This window comes from Rhineura floridana, chromosome 2, assembly GCF_030035675.1.
Source record: "Rhineura floridana isolate rRhiFlo1 chromosome 2, rRhiFlo1.hap2, whole genome shotgun sequence".
Lineage (NCBI taxonomy): Eukaryota > Metazoa > Chordata > Lepidosauria > Squamata > Rhineuridae > Rhineura > Rhineura floridana.
Window position 1 is genome coordinate 102,374,245 of NC_084481.1, and position 15,997 is coordinate 102,390,241.

A 15,997-nucleotide genomic window follows, 5' to 3' on the forward strand; every position below is an offset into this window, starting at 1 on the left:
GGAACTGCTCTTCACCATATAGTCCCAAACCTGAGGTGACACAAATATGCTGGTGGATACTTGCAGGGAAGGATAGGACAGCTGAGGAGGGGAGGGAACAGGGCAGGACAAGAAAGGTCTGGTGACATTTGCAGGTGAGAATCAGCAGACCCCTTCCATCCACTGTTTTCACCTGCAAATGCCCCCCTCACCTCCACACTAGCATTGAGGCAAACACAGAGCTGGGAACCCTTAAGAGTCTGTGCAGGTAGTCACACACATACTCAGGCAAGGCAGAGAAACAGCTGACGTAAAACAGAGTCTTGGCACCTTCTTCATTGTTTCTTCTCATTTTCCAGATTTTAGCTCTTTTAAACACCCCAAGCCCAGGTCTGCAGCCTACGTTTATAAACCTATGCTCACTCCAATTCCTCTGTTACACAGCCTGAGGCTTTCAACTCCTCACCCTCTGATGGGACAGACAGCAAGTCACAATTGATTACTTGCTGTAGAAGACAATCATCAGAGAAGATCCTCGCTTTTCATTCTAGCAGCGCCGAGAGCAGCTCTCTGTGCCAGGAGACATTCTGCCTGACACCAGCAGCTGATCTCAAGCCAGGGAGAAAACTTGGCCTCCAGAACCTGCTGCATTTTCCCCTCTGTCTCCCGTCCAAACTGAGTCTTGCAGGAAAGACTGGCTCAAAAGAAATTTAAAAAATGAAGCATGTGGGGATGTGGGGACTACTGGGCTCCTCATTTTGGGTCTGGGGATGTGACATATATCCTCAGTGTTTAAAAAAAAACCCTCAGAGATGGTGTGATTGCCTAAAGAAAAGGAGAAGAAAAACAAGGGCCTTGGAAACGCAGGCTGTTGCCGCCCACACTTTCCCCTCATCCAGCTGTGTGGAATGTTTGCACAACTGGATGGAATGTTTTCACTAAAGATCCCCCTGAGATCCTTGAATCTAAGAGCTCTGGTTTCAAAGAGGGGGTTCAGGGGAAGGAAGACAAGATTATGTCCTAGTCAGCATTAAAGAATTTACTTTTGCTACAAAACAACTGCAGCAGGGGGGAAAGACATGTTAGAACTGGAGAGCGGAGGAAGACGAGAGGAGAAAGATCGATGGGACGTGGTCCAGTCAGATTGTGTAGAAAGCAGAGAGAGGAGAGGAAACCACCCAAATGGGAACAGGAGGGAAGCAATGGTGAGCCTGGAAGTAGAAAGCCGTTTCCAAAAGAGTTGAAAGAGGCTTGAAGGGGAACTTCTCCAGACGAACCTGTTTATTGAGCATTCATCCTGATTTGCTTGCATAAAGCTTATGCAAAGGTTAGATTATGGGTAGAGACGCACTCACTGTTCTGCCGGTTCCAGTGCATCTCCACCTCTCTTTTCTGAAAACGGGCACATGACACTAGTCACACCCCACCTCTTTTTACTGCAAAACCCAGCGGGATCAGCTCAAGTGTTGTTTTTTTAATTCAGCTTCAAAGACATTTTGCAGCTGATTGGCAGATCGACCTGTTCCCCCTTTAGGTGCAGCCAATGGAAACACTTTGCTGTAGGCAACTCATGTGCTCACAGCCTATATCTGGTCTTTATTGAGCATTCATTCTGATTTGTTTGTGGGAAGGTTATCTGACAATAAGTATTGTCAGATAAGTCTGCATCTATGTTGGAATTGTTTTTAGATTTTTTTAAAAGATGCTGTAAAGATGTGTTTTTAAATATATTTCTAAAGGTGTTTACAGTGATTTAGTTTGCTGCCCTGGGCTCCTTCTGGGAGGAAGGGTGGGATTAAAATTTATTTATTTAATAAATTAATTAATCAGTCATCATCATCCTGACTTGTTTGCAGAGTGTTTACGAATCTTCACATTTCCTTTCATCCCACATTCTTCAATGCATTTCCCCGTCACTTTCCTAACTGCAAAAAAGTCAGTTTCTTTTTTAAGGTGGATTTGTTGCATTGGGGCAACAGAGTACTTTAATCCACTTTAATTGTGCAAACCTAAACTTCCCAGTATATGCTTGAATCCCTCCCACAAAATAGTGACAGTCTGGAAGTGCCAAAGGCATTGTCACCTTTTGGGAACATAATAGCACTTTTTTTTTTAGGTGCCCACCTTTATCTCCAGTCTATGACAGGCTTTGCATGCCATGAAAAGCTTAATTGGCTACATTTCTGCATGCTGAGCTTCTGTTAAAACCACTCGGGTGGTGGGGGAATAAATATGCTTTAAATGTATGGTGTGTATGCAGCCAAAGACAGCTGTATTGGTTGTGGGGGGGCAAAATCCACAGTTGGGCTCTGCCTAGACCAACCAAAATAACACAAAATATGGTGTGCAAACTTTCAAGTTCTCCAGAACTCTTCATCAGGTGAGATATTATACAAAGCAGAACAGCCCGGGGGAGGGGGAGTAGAGGAAAAATTTAAAAAGTCTGGATCTAGAATCATGAAGGTCTTCATTTTAGATAAGATTGTAAATGAAGATTGTAGATGGAATTAGACTCTGTTAGCTGCTTGCAGGTGTCAGGGTACACCTAGGATGGTGGAATATAGAAGACACGGCTGATCTCCATTTCTGAAAACATAAAACCTGACTATGACCCAGATCTGATTCATCATCATAAATGCTTCCTGTTTTGAGTTGCAGACAGTCTGCTAAATTCTTCATAGAAAGGGGCAGCAGTGTGCTCTTCAATAAGGTCCTTGTATTGTATTGTAAAAGCAATAGCTCCTTGACATTTTTCTTGCTATCACACTTGCCCTCAGACCACAGCACTACAGCACACCCTTCTTAACAATCGTTGCTTGGTTCAGTATTTATTTCATGATCGCTAATACAGATTAGATCTCCCACTTTGCCCATAAGCATGCATTGGAAGGATGGGGAAAATCTATTCAGGGCACAACAGTGTAACTAAAAGTGAGTTGATGGGTAATCACAGAGCTGGATTTGCACACAGAGATTCCTGTTTTTATAGATATATGTGGTATTACCCACTGGGCCATACAAGGGTATATCTGAGGGGACATTTCTTGGAACACAATTCCTTAGGGGCCATTTGGAAGTCTTTTCTGGCCCTGCTCCTGTGTCTTTCCTGATATATAAGAAATCACACAGGTGTAGCTTTCCCTATGCCAGGCAACTGTTAAAGGTGATCCTGTTTCAAAGATAAAGCCTTCTGGGCTTAAGTGGACTTGTCAGATGAAAATGATATAATTTAGTTAGGGTTTGACCCATTTCTGTAGTAGTAGTCATTAGATTCTTTGACAGGACCATAGTTAGAACAGCCTGGCCTCTAAAAAATGCTTAAAAGGATCACCTCCTTTACTTGAGAAATATTTGAGAAATAAAGGGTCTGTGTGCCTTGAGGGAAGGCAGAAGCAAGAAAGGCCAGGTCAGGGAACAGGTTATTTATGTATTCAATTTCTCAGCCACCCTTCACCATAAGGTCGCAGGGCAGGTTGCAATTTAAAATTACGATATTGAAATCAGTTTTAACACAAATTACAATCAAAAGAATAGGATGGATCCTAACAACACATCATCAAACTCCTTCAGGGACCATTGGGATTTTCACCACTGTGAAAGTAAACCCTCACCCATCCTCCCTAGACCTACTTGGATCCCCTGAGGGAAGGCAGAGAAGTAAGGAAGCCCAGGCCAGGATCATTTATCATCAACTCCTGAAGGGACTATCAGTCTGAGAGGATAATGTTCTATATTTTTTGTACCATTTCCTTGTTTTGGTATTTTAATATTTTAACTGCCTTTGATACTTTGGCAGAAAGGACTTCTCCATCATCTACTACCAATTATATAATCAATTTGATTCCCATATTGACCATTTGGTGATGTCCACTTGTACAGTCGTCTTTTCAGTTGCTCAAAAAATGTGTTTGCAAGAAACTATTGACTTCACAGAATTCAATAAGTATTTCTCCTGCTGCATTTCTGTCTCCTAAACCCCATTTTCCCACTATTCCTAGTTCTTCTCTGTTCCCTTCTTTTGCATTCCAGTCCCCCATGATTATCAGCACACCTTGCTTTGGTGTGTGATCAATTTCTTCCTGTACTTCTGTGTAAAATCTCTCAAATTCCTCTTCTTCTGCGTTTGCCATTGGAGCATAGACTTGGATGATGGTTATGTTGATAGGTTTCCTGTTTAATCTCATTGACAGGGCCGGCTGCAGGCATGTCGGGGCCCTTGGGCACCAGCCTGCCCCGGGACCCTCCGCTCCTCTTCCACGATCCATGGCAGGATCTCGGATCGCAGGACAGGAACTTCCAATCCCCCCGCCATCCCCCCGCTTCACCTACCTTTCTCTGCTGTTTTTTGCCGTTGCGTGCACTGCGCAAGCAGGGTTGCCATCAATCAAGATGGCGGCCGAGGTTTCCGTAAGGGGCTGAAGCCTCTGCTGCCATCTTGATGGCACGCAGCCCCTTATGGAAACTTCAGCCGCCATCTTGATTGATGGCAACCCTGTACACACTGCAAAAAACAGCAGAGAGAAAGGTAGGTGTAGCGGGGGGATGGCGGGCGGCTTGGAAGCTCCTCCTGACCTGCAATCTGCGGCTCCTGCAGCAGATTGCGGAAAGGGAGCGAAGGGCCCCTCAGGGGCCTCTGTAGCTCCAGGGACCCTCAGGCCAGTGCCCCACCTGGCCACCCTTTAGAACCGTCCTTGCTCATTGATATCACTCGCTCAGACCTTGCATTGTAACTCCTAATTGCTTTTGCTACATCACTTCTCACTATTAAAACAACCCCATTTCTTCTTAAACTCTCATTTCCTGCATAAAATATTTTGTAGTTGCCTGATGGAAAATGTCCCATTCCCTTCCATTTTAATTCACTCATGCCAAGTATTGTAATGTTGATACATTCCATTTCTTGCTTGACAATTTCTAACTTTCCCTGGTTCATGCTTCTCACATTCTATGTTCCTATTGTGTGTGTCGTACAACTCCGGACTCTCCTTTCACATCTGTGCACACCAGCCTCTGAGCTTCCTTTCAGCTTTGACCAAGCTGCATCATTAGTCACAGTGCTATTCGTACTTGTCCTTTATTCTTCCCCAGTAGCTCGGTGAGTGCCTTCTAACCTGGGGTATGTGTGTGTCTCATCTTCCAGCACTATCCCGTGTTGCATTTTGAATACTCTGTTCATGGGGTTTTTGTGGTAAGAGGTATTCAGAGGTGGTTTACCATTGCCTTCCAAAATGCATGTCTTAGGCACGCCTTTGACTTTTGGTGCCTATATTATCAGTTAATTTTTCAGCCACTTTCTTACATTGTTACATTTATATCTCATCCTGCCTCCAAGGAGCTCAGGGTAGCATATATGAATAATCATCTGTTCACGATGCTCTGGAGTTCCTGTATCAAGCAGGAATTTGAACTAGAATCAGTTATTCCCAAAGTTTTTTTCCCATGGACCACTTGAAAATCACTGAGGGTCTCAGTGGACCACTGAATTATTTTTCTGCCTGTTTTAGCAATTGTAATGTGCTGCCCTAGATGCTGCATGGTTTTTAATTGTCTTTTTTACTGACACACCACAGACCACCTGAATGAAGCTCACGAGCCACTGGTGGTCCATGGATCACAGCTTGGGAACCCCTGGGCTAGATGGCCTACAGGGTGCTTCGAACTAGATTACTTTATTTGTTTGTTTAATTGGAAGGAGGAGTTTCCATGCCTTTCAAGATATATACCCTCACAATGACTTCTTGAACTGACTCTACTCCCCCCATTTTATCATCACAACAACTCTCTGAGGTAGACTGGTAAAGAATGACTCACCTAAGGTCATCCTTGGGCTAAATGGGATATTTAAAGTTGGGTCTCTCCAGTCTTAATGCAATACTGTAACCACTACACCATGCTGGCTTGTGCAATCAAAAAATTAGGGAAACATTTGAGTAAGGAAACATAACATGGGAAATGGCTGTGTAAGATGACTTCGTCAAAGGCTACCCACTGAGTTTCATGCTTTGGTATGTCCAAAGAGAAGAAGCAAAGAAGGGATAAGAAGTCAGAGACATTTGCTTGTTTGCTGATCCCCCTTTGCACAGAAGAACATGACTTGGAGAGGAAATCCATGAAGCTCAAGGAGAGAACAGCATTGCCCCGGCCCATTGGGTGATTGTGGGCCATTCTTTGCCAGCTTACCTTAGGGGGTTGTTCCAAGGATAAAATAGAAGGTGAATGCATGGGGAAAGCTAATTTGTCTGGTGAGAACTTCCCTAAACAATTCAGACAGTTGCCTTCCAGGTAGATTCCCAACAACAACAACAATATAGGCAAGAACAGTATAATTTGTAGTATGGTCACATATGTTAAGGTAGATACAGTTTTTAGTATGGCTTTTACATATACTTTGGGGGTATGCATGACAGTATGTGATTGTACATGCTACTTTGCACATCACGGGGCTCCCTCTACCATGCAGGATTTTCCTATGGATGCCATATATGGCAGCCAGATTTTCAGATGCACATTAGGAACATAGGAATATATAAATGTAAATGTACAGTCTATACCGACTTATGGTGACCCTATGAATAGGGTTTTCATGAGGCTGAGAGGCAGTGACTGGCCCAAGGTCACCCAGTGAGCTTCATGGCTATGTGGGGATTCGAACCCTGGTCTCCCAGGTCATAGTATTCCATCTTCCAAAAATGCTGTGATACAAGAAAGGGGAGAGGAGGATTCCCTGGACGTCATGGGTTATTGATAAGATTGCCCTGCTTGATCTAGTGTGCTGCACCACAGATGTTGATTTATTATTCAAGAAGACATCTTCTCTATGGTGCCCCCTTCCACAGATGAAAACTCAGCAGAGCAGGAAAAGGCAAGGGGACGTGGTTCTCCTCCAGCACCAGCACTCCACTAGGGAAGAGAGGACTGAGAACCTGCAAGCTGCTATGTAGTAAAATGCTGCTTTATTCTGGCTCCTTGTGAGTGTAGGCTGAAGTTTGTGACTGAGTTCAAAACAAGCCAGAATAAAATTGAATATAGCAAATTACAACTTGCAGGCTCTCAGTCTTATTCCTAGTGAAGTGCTGATGTTGGAGCAAAAGAAAGGGAGGATAACAAGTTTGTACTGGTCATTGGGCGCAATCATTAATATCCGTCTTATCCAGACTAGCCTTTCAGTCGCTGCTAATGCTAGTGTTGCAGTGAGGAGTGGCAATGCAATGATGTCCCTCCCTGTACATACAGTATTCACATTCCTTGTTATTGTGGGTCAAGCTTTGGAGCCTCCTAGTGGTGAATCTTCTGCATCCAATCTATGTTAAAATGTACTATATTAACCTCCCCTACTGGGTAAAAAACTTCAAAGCAACTTAAGATAAAATACAAACAGACAAAATAAATTAAAAGCCAGGAAATTAACAAACAAAATAGAGCACAAAATTCCTAAAAATGCTCATGCAACAACACAATAAGAAGGTCAAGTCCAATCCCACCCTACTAAAAGAATAGCACTACACAGGAGGGGCTATCTTAGCTACTAAAGGCCTATGTAAATAGAAATGTCTTAACTTGGTACCTAAAAACCAACAAGGATGGCACCAGGCATGTTTCCCTGGGGAGGGCATTCCACAAAAACAATGAAAGCAATTTCCCCCCTTCCTGCAACATTGGCACGAATACAGCTCAATAGGTCAACAACAGTATAACTGTAATGGAGATGGGGAAGAGAGGAGTCTCACTGAAACAGGGGAACCTTGCTCATTCAGTTTTTGTAATTGCAGCCCTTCCCCCAGTCTATGGACAGGCAACTGGAGGCCCAAAGGCCAAATGCAGCCCCCAGAGGTTTTTCATCTGGTCCCTGGCATAGACCCTGAATTCCCAAGTTTATAAAGAAGTTTGGAGCAGCCACACTAAAAGGCAGGCAGGGCATTCTAGGCACGGGGGTGCCAACTCTGCTTTGATATTGATATCTTTGCAGAGGATCCCTAGTCAAGTCTTACCAAGAGAACAATCCTAACCATATCTACTCAGAAGTAAGTCCTGTTGAGTTCTATGGGGCTTAGTCCCTTAGTAAGTGTGTTTAGCACTACAGCCTTCAGAGGCATCCATCTTTACTCCTGAGTGCTCTAATCTAACATCCCCACAAGATTAGGCTCCCTTCTTCCTACAGTGGCCTTCTGGTGACTGGCCTGGCCTGAGGGCACTTAAACCCTTCTTGCCAGCAGCAAGTAGGCTAGATTAAATGTTCCCTATCCAGGCTCCCTAAGCAGGTGAGGAAGAATTATTATTTTTTTGTTTGAGTGGTATGCTCCAAGCAACTGTGGTTGATGCTTAATGTATCATGCTTAACGGCATCACTAGGGCCTACCCCCATTACATTGCTGGAGCCCACCCCTGGCATCACTTGGGCCTGCCCCTGTGACATCACTAGGGTCCACCCCTGAAATCTCAGGGTTTGGGATGCTTCTGTCCTGGCAACCCCAAAGGACACCAGACCTAAACAAACATGCAGGCGCAAATCAACACAGAAACTGTGCTCCTCAGCTATTCCCTCTCCAAGCTGAGGCTTAGGCAAAAGGACTCTGTCACCCTCTCTCTTACAGCATTAACAGCAAAAGAGGTTTTGGCAAAAGCCCTCCCTGTATTTTTCACCCCACTGCTTGAAAAGTAAATGCTAGGAAGCATCTAGCGTGTATACAGGGGTGGCCCTACCATGAGGCAGAGTGAGGCAACCACCTCAGGCAGCAGATGCTAAGGGCAATGAGTGATGGCAGCCCCACTATTGTTCCTCCTCTGCTATTCCCCTCTGCTGGAGGACATTGTTGTGTGTCCCATCTGTAGTGCCTTGTTCCCCCCCCCTCAGTTATCCCGCTGTTTTTAGGTGCAATAGAGGATGCTGTTCCATCACCATCACCTATGCTTAAGCTGCCACTTCAGTAGGCTTCTGTACATGGAATGGGAGCCACCATCTTGACCTTTGCAGCAAAATATTTCGGGCCAGCCCTGGGTACGTAATAACAGGAGTGCTCTTTCATCAACTGTTGTTTTAAAAAATGAAGAGGAGAGTGTTAAAGATCCCTTTGCCTTTGCCAGAAGCAGGGATGGGGGCCCTGTGGCCCTCCAGATGTTGCTGGACTACAGTTCCCATCATCCCTCATCATAGGCCATGCTGGCTGGAGCTGATGGGAGCTGGTGTCCCAACATTTGCAGGCCCCCAGGTTCCCTATCCCTGGTCTAGAAACAGACTTATGTGGGAATGGATTAATGGATAGAGCCAGCCTTATTAGCCCTTCATTACTAGCACACTTGAAAAGAATCTGGCCCCTTTTAATCTTTAGGAGCAGATGAGGTCCCTTAAGCGTATGCAAGTTAATATTCATGCAAAATTGACTTGACAGCCTTACAAGCCTCATTTGATCCAGTCAACTGCATTCATAAGGGAAACTTCCTCCCGCCCCTGCACCAATGGAGATATGTGGCTATGTATCCCTCATTTCACGTAATAACAGAAAAAAAGAAATAAATAAAAACTGTTCTAAAACTGCTTCAGAGTTGCATGTGTGACTTTCATAGGACTTAGCCAGCCACCACAACAAAACACTCGCACACATTACATTAAAACAGTTCTGAATGTGCTTTGGCTCTTGAATATAGCTTTAAGTATGGCTAAATTGGCTCAGTACTTGATATTTGCCCTAATTGCAGAAGACCCAAAAAGGTGTCTGCAAGCCCCTGTAATCAGTCAATTGGCCCATTATAGCTGATTTTTCTTATCTCCAAATTAGCAATGTAGTTAATGGCAAATTGAGAAGTGCAGGGTCCTTTCCTGATAGCCATGCCACACCCCCTCTTCCATTTTCCCTTGTCTCCCTTACTGTCCTCCACTATGTCCCTAGGAGTCAATCAGCATGAAAGGAGAGGCTGTGGGTTAGCTACTGAGAAGAGCCTTCTCAGTGGGTGACTCGCCTCCTTTCACTCTGATTGACTGTAATCAGCACGAAAGGGCAAGGACTCTTCTCAGTGGCATGCTAATTGCAGAGCTTGGAAAAGTTACTGTTTTTGAACTACAACTCCCATCAGCCCCGGCCAGCATGGCGACCGGATTGGGCTGATGGGAGTTGTAGTTCAAAAAAAGTAACTTTTCCAAGCTCTGGCTAATTGGCTCATAGGGATCTGCTGGGACCCTGCTCCCCCTAAAAATCGATCTATGACCCCCTGCAACCCCAGACAACTATGCCCCTGTTCCAAATCCACCAGCCTTCTTGCTTTGAAGCCAAATGCAGCTTTCTGTATTCAGATTCCTTATTTCCATGCTAACTGTGTAGATTAGAAACATGCTTTCTTTTTTAAATGCAGGGTACTGCATATTATATTTTTTCTACCATGGAGATAAACTCTGCCTAGGAAGAGCCATGGAAGAAGCTTCATGGGTGGAATCAGTGCAGGACTATTCCTGCCACACAAGTATACAGGGAGGGAAGCTGCTGAGCCTACTCAGGGTTCTTGCCGATGGCCAGTTTCTTGAGCATCCGTCCTGATTTACTTACACAAAGCTTAGGCAGAGGTTAGGTCCTGAGCATTCATTCTGATTTGTCTGTGTGAAATTTTTATGACAACAAGCATTCATCTTCATTTGCTTGGAGTGTGGGGGTGGGTTTACATGTCTTCCGTTCTTGTTAATCATTCATTCATCCCACACTTTTCAGTGCATTTCCCCACTCACTCTCCTAACCACAAAAAAGTCTCTTGTTTTTTTTAAAGTGGATTTGCTGCACTAGGATGACAAAAGCACTTTAATCTACTTTTATTGCGCAAACCTAAATTTCCAGTATGTGCTTGAATCTCTCCACCAAGATAGTGACAGCCTGGGGAGGCACCCTCCGTTCTCAAGTTGCTAAAGAAGCCGAAGAAATTTGACATTGCACCACTAGATGGAGTTGAGCTACATTCATAGAACATGGGGAAAAAATGGAAATGGACTGCCTTCAAGTTGATTCCGACTTATGGCGACCCTATGAATAGGGTTTTCATGGTAAGCAGTATTCAGAGGCAGTTTACCATTGCCTTTCTCTGAGGCTGAGAGGCAGTGACTGGCCCAAGGTCACCCAGTTAGCTTCATGGCTGTGTGGGGATTCGAACCCTGGTTTCCCAGGTCATAGTCCAACCACTACATCACACTGGCACTCTCATAGAACATAGCCTGCTAGCTATTTCAACTGTGAAAACAACAGTCTTGTGGCATCTAAAAGACTAACGTATTTATTATGGCATAAGCTTTTGTGGACGACAGTCCATTTCATCAGAAGGACAGTCAGTGGACTGTAGTCCATGAAATTAATGGAATGGAAACTGCCTTCAAGTCGATCCTGACTTATGACGACCCTATGAATAGGGATTTCATGGTAAGCGGTATTCAGAGGGGGTTTACCATTGCCTCCCTCTGAGGCTAGTCCTCCCCAGCTGGCTAGAGCCTGCTCAGCTTGCCACAGCTTCACAAGCCAGCCCCTTCCTTGTCCACACTACCAGCTGGGGGGCAACTGGGCTCCTTGGGACTATGCAGCTTGCCCATGGCTGCAAAGGTGGCAGGGCACGTAACCCCTGAGCCACTCACTGTGGGGGTGATCTTTAGCTGGCCCTTGACACCGAGGAGGCACAAGCGGGGATTTGAACTCACAGACTCTGGACTCTCAGCCAGGCTCTCCTCCCCACTGTGCTATTCCAGCTGTGTCGTCCACGAAAGCTTATGCCATAATAAATGTGTTAGTCTTTAAGGTGCCACAAGTGTCTTTGTGGATTTTGCTACAAGGGACGAACATGCATACCCCTCTGGAAATTGTTCAAATGTGAGCTAGCACTGTCCATGCTCTTCTTTTTTCCTTTCTCTCCCCCATTCACACTTGCTCTTTTCCTCCATCTCCTTGGTCAACCACTGAGAAGGCTCAGCAAGCAAACGCAATGTGGGGAAAAACTTTATGGAATTGTAACAGATTACTCTGCACCTCATATACACGCTACCAAAATTCCATCCCGAGACAAATATAAATTCTGTCATCAGAATCAAAGAGGCCGATGAAGCACATGTGGATATATTTACTCTGTTTTTGTAAATCTGTTGGGTTTCCAAGTTTGAGATGTTAAAAAATGTGAATGTCTTGGCAAGGGCTTAAGGAATGAAAGAGTGGGTTATTATGATTAGTGGCAAGAGTAATGTAGAGGCAGGTACAAGCAAACCCTACTGGGAAAGAAGGACAATGAATAGTGAAGAGGCAGTGCAGTCTTTCTGAAAAAATAAAATGGAAGGGCATTACATATAATATTTTTTCCTACATGATGATAATCTTTGCCAAGGGAAAAACATGTAAATAGAGACTCGGGTGGATTCCTGAATGCTCTGGGGGATTTTCCAGCTGGCATAGTTGGTGCTGCTAATGAGACTCTTGTCTCACTGTGGAACAGTGAGCTGCACAGGGCCATTGGTGTGATCACTGCAGAGTGCCCTTGCCAACACTGTGGAGTGCACAGGTCTTTATGCTACTCTAGAGACCTATGTGTCATCGAAGCAGGAATGTTGGCAGCTGGTAGGCAGCTGGTGCAGATTCTGATCTGACCAAAGATGGGTAGGAGTGCATTGTCATGGCTACCACATGACAGTGATTGCAGCGAAGAAAATTTCTCTGCCACCATTGCATCCTCTAGTAGTTGTTCAGCAATCATATTTTGTGAGGTAAACGGGCTGTTGTCATCTGGCATGGGGATGAGATGTTCTTATGCTCTTGAAGGCATGCTGTGACAATCTTGCCAGGCACTTGAGAGATAAAATCCCTTAGAATCAAGACAGATTTGGATCACCACAGTTAAAGCAAGTCTAGAGGAGGTGTCCAGCACACCATCAGGTCCAGCTGTACTGGTTTCAGTTGTTATGGCCTGAGGATGTGGACAAACTGCAAAAAAGGGAGTTAGCTGACTACTTGCTGTCTCAACCCCTGCACATCTTGGCTTATTAGATCTAGCTGAAGAGGAATGTATTGGTGGATCCAACGAGCTGTTAATGCCTCAGGGCAGAGGAGGAGGTGCCACTTGCCTTGAAAGAGGTGGTGGTTCATCACCTCCTCAAGGGGCTTTCCCTGGACCCCAGAAGGGTTAACCTGGTGCCCTCCAGGCGTTTTGGACCCAAGCTCCCATGAGCCCCAGCCAACTCAAAATATCAGGAGGGCACCAGGTTGTGGAAGGCTGACATAGGGTCTGGGGATGAAACGATGGATGGGCATTTTCACCTACCTTGGATTGCCCAGCAGGAGGCAGTTTGCACAGGCAGGAGAATTCTGGGTAGGCAGAATTGCATTAATTTTGAGGGAGTCAGGTCAACTTTGATCTGCCCAAAGTTTACTTGGTTCCTTCCTGAAGGAAAGGTGGAATAAGTATTTTGACTTAAGCTTCAGTGAGGTGAGGTGAAGACAAAAAAGAAGAATGCTCCTGGGAGTTTGAGATGGTGCCAGGTGATAAAGAAGATGAAGATGTTGGGAATGGACTCTTCTAGTAACTGTGGTCGGGTTTCAGCAAGGATATGTTTGAAGTGGGGATGGGATCCGTTGGCCAGTGCCAGTTTGAAAGCATTTCATCGACCTAACAGGTTTGCATCAATTCGAATTCATTCTGTATCCACTAGCTGCTGCTTTTAATGATCCGTGTTTTTTTTCCTCTTGGAAAAAATAGTGATATTAATATCAATATTTTAAAAGGAAGTATCAATAAATTATCATTTTTACCACTGATATTTGGGAGGCAGATTTGGGAGGGGAAAAAAGTCCGCTGTCAGAAATAGCTGCGGAAATTTGCTACATTAAAATCCAAAGCTCAGCAATTAAAAATAAGCAAATTAATGGAAAATTCATACCAAATCTGAATTGGATCAAATTTTAGCACATCCCTAGTTTGAAGGAAGGGTTCTCCCAATAAAGCAACTGGCAACAATAGTTTAAAGGGTTAAGGGTGGCTGTACTTGGTGGTGAGCCCCAAGGGCTTAGATACGGCTCAAATTCTTGCTCAGCTATGAAATTCATTGGGACAGTGTATTTCTGGCCTAACTTACCTCCCAGGGTTTTTTTTTAAAAAAAAGATTAAAATCTAGCTCTGAGCTCCTTGGAGAATGGGATACTAACATAACAATCAGGTGCTGAGTGCTGATACCCATAACAGGGCCAAGGAGAGGCAAGAGGGACAATCAGCATGCTTGTGGAAACCCTATGATTTGCAGAAGTACGCATTCAAAAGCAGCAACAACTAAGGGGCAAATTAAAACAAACCTCAAAATAGCCCAATGCTTAGATCATGCTTAGTGGCCATGGAATGCTAATGGGGAGAGGAGACCAAAAACCAGGGGGAAGGGGAATGGAGTATCCTGGAAGAAGGCATGGCTATTTGGCTGGAACCTGCACAGGAGCACTCTACATTGCAATATCTTGATGCCCACTTGTAATAGATAACGAAGTGATAGAAATGGAAATAATGGGAGCTAGGAGTGTAACTTAACTATACATTACTGCAGCTTCAGCTATAGCTTATCCCTGTAACTAACTGCTTGTGCAAGTAATCTACTCACATCATGAGCTGCATAATGTTGACAAAGGGACCTCTCTTCCATGAATACAAAAATTGTGACTTGCAATTTTCTCATTTACAGAACTATAGGGGGATTATGTGGCTCAATTGTTCAATTATGATTAAAGATTAGATGACTTCAGCTACGTAATGGGCATTCATTCTGATCTGTTTGTGGGGAGGTTAGATGAAGTTGCATAAAAGCAAGAGCTATTCCACACTTCCCAGTGCATTTTCCAATCACTTTCCTTATAGCAAAAAGTCCAATATTATGGGGAAGTGGATTTGTTGCGCAAGATCTCCCAATCAACTCTAACTGTGCAACCTGAATTTGCCAATATGTGATTGAATTGCCCCTAAAAATAGCGACAGTCTAGAATTGTCCCTACCTATTTATCTCCTGCATATCAAAGTGCTATTACAGCCACAAGAACAAGCCAAGCTGAATCCCCTCCCTCCTATGGTCAGTTGGCAACTCTACATTGATGATGGTGCTCATATGCAAAACAGCCATCAAAGATCAAGCACTAAAAGAGGACTTCCATATCACCTCACATGCAATACTTCCCGGTAGAGCAGCCCACATGTTCAATGGCAAGCCATCAAGTGATGAGACAGCACACAGTGTGGTGAGTGCTGCACATGTGAATTGGGCCTGAGTTCAGGTGCTTGGAGGCCAGGCCAGCTCACAGGAAGCCAGAATTTGGAGACGCAGAAGAAGGCTCATGTGTGGGAGGTTGTACTCAGTAGAGCATGACAAAACCCCTTATAAACTTTGTGGAAAATTCCAGCCCCACTTAATCCCTGGGGCTTCTGAAAAATGGTAACATTCAGAAAAGATCCAAACAGGAAAGAATTAGCACTTGCAGCTGCCACGGCTTTGCCAGTAGTAAGCGCGAGCCCGAGCAGCGGCCGCAACTGAGGGGCCACCCCTGTTCCACTCCCCTGGGCTGCCTCTCTCTAAACACACAGAGTTTATAGGAAGATTAGGAGAGAGCACAGCAAAAGACAACAGAGTTCCTTTTGTTATGGGAGTGGGATTAAGGCATCAAGTGACCAGCTGCAGCTCCCGAGTGGGTTTCAGGCTTCTTAGAGTACCGTGTCACTGTCAGGTTCAATCACCCACAAGCCACAGAGGTGGGAAGAGGTGGAGTGTGCAACAAAGAACCTTGCCAGGACACATGTGAGGCCAAACATCTGGAATCCCAGCTGCAGGGCCAGAGCCGGCTTTGGTAAGTAGCTCCTGGCGTGATGCTGTGGTGTCACTTCTCCTTTTGTAATTAGGTATTTTTATCTGGTTTTTTTTGGGGGGGGAGGCTACCAGTTACTCACAGGAATAATGTTTATTCTGGATACACAGATGCAAAGGAGGAATAATCTGGGTTCCTGTATCTTTCATAGGTGTGTAAAAGAGGATGCAGACAATTTATCC

At 44.7% G+C, this 15,997-nt stretch overlaps 1 protein-coding gene across 2 annotated transcripts in view; it reads left to right on the top strand.

The window, feature by feature from the left end:
• Positions 1–1,132: 1,132 nt before the first annotated feature.
• LOC133378262 (bestrophin-1-like) overlaps positions 1,133–15,997 on the top strand; it is a 52,030-nt gene continuing 37,165 nt past the window's right edge. The window contains exon 1 of one of the 2 annotated variants that reach the window (XM_061613066.1): positions 1,133–1,184. The gene's annotated coding sequence lies outside the window, so the exon portion shown is untranslated. Of the gene's footprint in view, positions 1,185–15,717; positions 15,798–15,997 lie in introns of those variants that run through there. The other variant, XM_061613067.1, reaches the window with a different exon arrangement.